Source organism: Dromaius novaehollandiae, chromosome 5, assembly GCF_036370855.1.
Source record: "Dromaius novaehollandiae isolate bDroNov1 chromosome 5, bDroNov1.hap1, whole genome shotgun sequence".
NCBI classification, from domain to species: Eukaryota; Metazoa; Chordata; class Aves; order Casuariiformes; family Dromaiidae; genus Dromaius; species Dromaius novaehollandiae.
Window position 1 is genome coordinate 1,142,054 of NC_088102.1, and position 6,000 is coordinate 1,148,053.

Below are 6,000 nucleotides of genomic sequence, written 5' to 3' on the forward strand. Positions count from 1 at the left end.
AGCAACGCTTACGGGCACACCTTCCCCCCCTTCCCTGGGCTCACCTCAGGCCAGCACCGCTCCCGCCCCTTCCTCGGCCCCGCCGCACGTTACCCACAGACCTGCACAGGTCTTTCGCTGAGCCGACGGTAGCGCCTAACAGCCCCGGGCTGCTGCGCCCGGCTTCGCGCTCGCTTCCTCTGCCCGGCCTGGGCCCCCCACGGGCCACGCTGGCCTCGGGGTGCCGCTGCTCCGACCCGCAGCGCTTCCCGCCACGTCCCCAGCTGCCCCCCCGCCCCTGCCGCCTCCGCCAGCGTCTATAGCCCCCCCCCCCCCCCCCGAAACCTTATTCTTAAATACCCCTGCGGCGCCACGCCGTGCGCTCCGCTGATTGGCTGCAGTCTTGCCGCGCGCCGTGCGGTGTGCTCCGCTGATTGGCTGCAGTTTTGCGCGCGCGGGGCTCTCCGTTGCAGAGCCGGCTGAAGCCGGCTGTGAGCGGCACGGGGCGGCTCCGCGCCGCGTTCCGCGCCCTGCGGCCCCCTCGCCAAACCCCTGCCGTTTATGCCCATTACACTGTTCTGCTGCCGTCAGCGTAAAATGAACAACCTATTTTCCTCCCAGGGCAGTTCATTAGCAGCTAGGGTCCGGTATCAGGTTGCCAGTGGGTGAAGAGAGGAGATAAGACCTCCGTTCCCAGTCTCCACCCTGCCCTGGGGAAATGTTTGCCCTGTGCTGACAGCAGTTGTTACGCCTGCCTGAAACCAGAGCTTTGAGCCAGGTGATTGCAACCCCTTGGTACAAATCCTGTGTGAAACTTCCCCTTGATGGGGAACACACACCTCATAGCAGGCCAGGGCCTTGCAGTGAGTCACATGGGGGTTTCCGGTGCACTGGGGAGCTCTGCTAGTCTCTGCTGCAGCATAGTGAAGACAGTTCCCAAAGAAGACAAGGCCAAAGTGCGTTTTATAATACTCCTGTAACTGGGGAAATCTCTGCATTGTCCCTCACTGTTAAGCTGCTAATCTTAATAGCCCTGGAAGACTGTCCAGACATCATACCTGAGCTGATACGGATAAATATTTCATCCATGGAATGGAATATTCAAGTGATTTCATATTGTATTTCTCTTCATATTAATTGTAGGTGCATGGAGAATTATAGATTGAGGAAGTCTTGAGTTTTCACATAGAAATTTTCACATGCTATTTCTTTTATAAAAGAAAATGCCTATGCTGGAGCAAAATCAGTTGGCAAAACTTACCTGTGGAGTTACTATATTAAAGCAAATAGACTGTTTAATCCTAAGTGTGGTTAATGCCTCTTCCTAGTGAGCAGAAGAGTTTGGGATAAGTTACTAAAATCATGATTCTGTAACCTAAAAGATTATATGACATGAAATTACTTAGTGTGTAAAATGTGTCATTATTCAAGTTGTTTAAAAACTGGTTTCAGGGCAATCACAAAGTTGCCATTATGAAAAAAATGTGTGATTCTGTCTGATTCTCAGATCTCTGTGCATATGCACTCCTTGATTTTCCAGGTCATATTGCTATTATTTTTTATTTTAAATCAGGAACGGGGGATTTACTTATTCTGTGTGGGTGAACAACTTCAAGCAAGCAGGGAGGAGAAGTATGGAGGATTCATATGCGTGCTAGGATATTTAATATTTACGCAATTGACACTGAAATATTAACAGTCTGGCCACAAGCAAGTTAAAGATCATGTATTATTACACTTTTGAGAAGGAAGTGATAATGGCACAACACTATTGTTACTATATGGATGGTTGTGCAAATGGTGTCCACTCCTGAGGTAACCAGCCATGTTTAGGTTTAAACTTAGGTTTAGGTTTTCATGAAACACAGAATAAAGAAAATAAGATGGACAAAATTGTTCTTGGGTTAGTGTGTTTCACCTGATCTGCAAAAATTTACACTGATGGAAAATTTGAGGCTGTATGCTTTACTTTGGATAGCACATTCAGGAGGGATATTCATTTAACCAATTGCATTGTTAAGTACTTGTTGATATTCTGTGTTCACAGTGACCTCCCATTAATGTCTGCAGGACCAAAAGTCACAAGGCAGGAAGGGAACTGAGATCCTGGGGAGGGGAACTAAGTCCTGGAGACTCCTCTGAATTTATCCCCATCTGTGTCACATGCTCTGTGATCCTCTGTGAAAGCTGGTGGTATGGTCTGAATCCTGGCCACAGCAGCACCAGCCCAGCATAGTGCCCAGATAGATCTCTCTAATATTATTCAGGCAATGCACCCATGACTCAAATTTGGCAGGTCAATGAGAGTGATTAGGTTGTATATAAGGGGTAGGGAAAGTTTCTCAGCAAACATATTCTGCACAGTTGGTTCAGAAGATAACTGGACAAGCTTCAGAGTGTCCTAGGCAGAGCTGCTTATGTCTTAGGCAAGCAATGGACCCTTGCAGTTGCTCTCAGCCCCATTTTTCTGTGATTTATATGGTTATAGAACTTAGGTGAAGTCTTTCCTGCCCCTAGAGTTGAACTCTGAACTTGTCTAGGTCTGTTATGGGGCTGAGTAAGGCTTCTTTCTTCTCGGCTAGGAGACCAGCTGCTAGCCAGAGGAGGTCACCAGAATACCACATGCAACTCACTCCTTGTGCATGGTAGCAGCTCAAGAGAAGAATATGCTAGCTTTGTGCCATTTTAATGTCTAAGCACATGGCCTGTCTCGATGATGGTTGCTGATTTGCCAGTTGTGCAAAATGGAATACAAAGATGCCAGGCACCACAAGTTAAAGTAGCAGCATCCACATCATCTCTTACTGCCTCATCTCAGCATTGCCAAAGTGAGCCCTGAGCAACTGGCAACTGAGCTGCTAAAATTGCTGTACCCAGAGCCATTGTCACCCACTTAAGCAATTTCTTACAGAACAGCAAAGAGTTTATTCAGTCTTCTCAGGAGAAAAATAAAAAGCTAGAGGTATAAATGACCAATTAGCCTGCCTGATTTCAAATCTAAAAGCAAGGCCAGCAACATGTGATGAAAAAACAAAATGTGCAGGGACTCGTTTAAAGAAGATGCTCCTCTTTTTCTGGCTGCACTTTTACTGAAGGTAACAGCATACCTCAACAAAAGGAGTTCTCATCTCCCCAGCTGAGTGTGGAGGAGAGGAATCAGTGGTGAGATACATTCAGAGTCTATAACCGCATCGCCAGGCAGTTACTTCTATTTGAATGCACTTCTCTGGTGCCTCTCAGTTCAAGATACCTGAATAGCAGAACATGCAGAAATCCATTACATTCCCCTCAGCCAAAGGCCAGAAGCTCACTTAGGAACAGTCACCTGCTTTTACCACAGCATCTTAAAAGCTGAAGATAAACACATTCTCCTTTTTTTTCTGTGCTTACAAGGGAAAGGCAAGCACACCAGTTTCATCCTTCCCATTTATTCTGAGTCTGTGCTCTTCTGTTCCATTCCAGCAGGGTAGCACCTTCTCTATGGTATATGCAGTCATCACTTTGCAATTTGTTTTCCATCTAACTTTAGTGGTGGGGTGTTCAGAAGGGCAAAAAATGTTTGACCAATTGCTTGCAAGAAGACAGAAATGTGTGCTCTGTCTCTGAGACGCTATTATTATAGAAAGTCAGGGAAGTCAGAGAGGCAAGCACAAAGGGAGCTACTTCTGCAGGTTGCTGAGGTTGGCCAGAGGAAGATGCCATGCTCGCTAAATGGCACGATGTTCTTACATAAGCGGGATATGAGTTTACAATGTTGAAGCCATTCTCAGCTTCATACTACCAAACAGGGCTGAAGTACCAGTATCTTATTGTTCAGGAACACTGAAATGAGCTGAACAAAAAGCGGTTTCTGTTGTTACAATCAGGAAATTCCACTACTACATTGCTGGTCATACATTTGAGATCTGCAGATCTCAAAGCTGCTTCCCAGGGTCCTCCCCAGCATGACAACAGGGCCCTCTTGTCTTGTCCCACACCCTGACACATTCCTGATGCAGAAGTGGCACCGTGTGCCAGTGTTTTTGATGACATGCTTGCTTACAAACCGGACTGCAGTGCGGACATGCTGTGCTGCCCGCCCGTTCAGATGCAGACTGTGCTGTTCCACCGTCTGGCGCAGTCTGGTGCTGGAGCCCCTTCCCGCACCGCTTCTCCCAGCTGGCCCGGTCACAAACACCACCCAGATCTCAGGACTGGAACATTTCCTTAGCAAGATGTGGCAGAAGGGAAATCAATGGAGAAACTGCCCAGGGTGTTTAAGCCATTTTTAACCTGTCAGGATGAGCTGTCTGCTCACAGAGGATCTTTCTGAGGAGTAAACCTTGTTATTCAAGGGACTGCCTTACCTCGGGTTTGCGAGCCAGTCTCACAAAGTTACTTGCACTGTGAGGGACTGAGGGAGACTAAAGATCTGCTGAGGGTATCCACGATGGACAGGTGATTAAGTGACTAAAGTCAAATGGTTAATCATGTGTTATTAATCATCCAAAGCTGGGAGGGGGTTATGTGCGAGTCAGGGATTACCGCAGTTGTATGGGGTGAAATGCTCGTCTTGGAAGCTGTAGTTCCTCGTTTCATGTGGAAACACTTTATGTCCCATTGCTGTCACTGTGGCTCCCAGGGAGGTTCTCCCCTTGCTTGTTCAGACTGCTGGGGTCGAGATCTCCACCCATGCCGGCGTCCTGCAGTGTCCCGCAGGCCTGGCACCCGTGGGGACTGGGGGAGGCTGGTGGGCCGTTGTCCCGTGTAGCCTGGTGCAGGAGTGGATTGCACCGTGGGCTGCGGGAGGTGCGTAACCCTGCACGTGGGCTTGCTGGGAGCAGAGGTAAAGGACTCTGCCTCCCTTTAAGAACATCAGGAATCGCTGCTTTCGGTCTTAGTGTAATCCTTAATCAGAGCAGGGAAGAAGCAGGTATGATGCAGATATCCCCACATTCACACATACACACCTATCCCATTCTTGGAAGTGCCACTACGATACAAAGAAATATGCTAACCATGTAAAAAACAGGAGGGGCTTTTGTTGGCTGCAGTGCACTGAAAACCCAGAGCATGTCACTGCTAAAATAAAAGCAAATGAATGCTTAAGTTCTCATCAATTTACATCTTAGAGGATCAGTTTTAATGCAATTATCCATATGGAATGTCTTCTGGTCATGAAAAAGGCTTGTGCTTATGCCATATCTCCAGGGCAACTGCGCAACAAAGCAGTGTTGTGTCACTAAAATAGTTCTTCCTTAGCGTATACATACACATTATCTGAAAATATAAACCATACTGTGTCTGTGGGCTCTTTAGTTACCTGAGTTTTAAATCCACATGACTGACCATGTTACACCTTCATATGCAATGCACTGAGGAAAGCGTAACTGGAACAGCATCTGTATGCTGTGTACTTCAGCTCTGAAAACTGAAGAGGGCCACATTGCTGAAATATCTTCTGCCACCTTCATTGCTATTCCTGGCTTGTAATCTGACAAATAACCTTTGGTTATGTTTGGCAGTAATAAAGCAGCACATTGCCATTTCTTTTCCTTTCCCTCCTCATGAATCCTTTTTTATCTTTAGAAATATTCTAGTGTCTTAATCTGTGGAAAAAATGGAAATATGCATTATAGAATGCCTGTGCAGCAGATTAAGCTTTGGTCCAGCTATTCACTGGTTGCTGGTATATGATCTACCAAGCTAAAAAATCATTGCAGGAAGTGTAGCATTTCTGAAAAAAGGTCACACAGGAGGCAGCTTTGTTTTCTAATGAGTTTTCTGTCAGACGGATACCTCTGAGCAAGTTATCAAGCATGTTCTCCTAGGTATCGCCTTTACTTCTGGTGCTGTATGTGGAACACCAAAATATTTCCTGTGATCTGAGCACTCTTCCTTGCAGCCACCATTAGCATTTTGAGTCTTGTTTCTCCTACATATTGTTGTTCAAAAAAAAAAAAAAAGAAAAGAAAAAAGAAAATGGAGACTTACACTACTGCAATAGTGCTAGTAATATGAGCTATTTCTGTAATTCAGGAA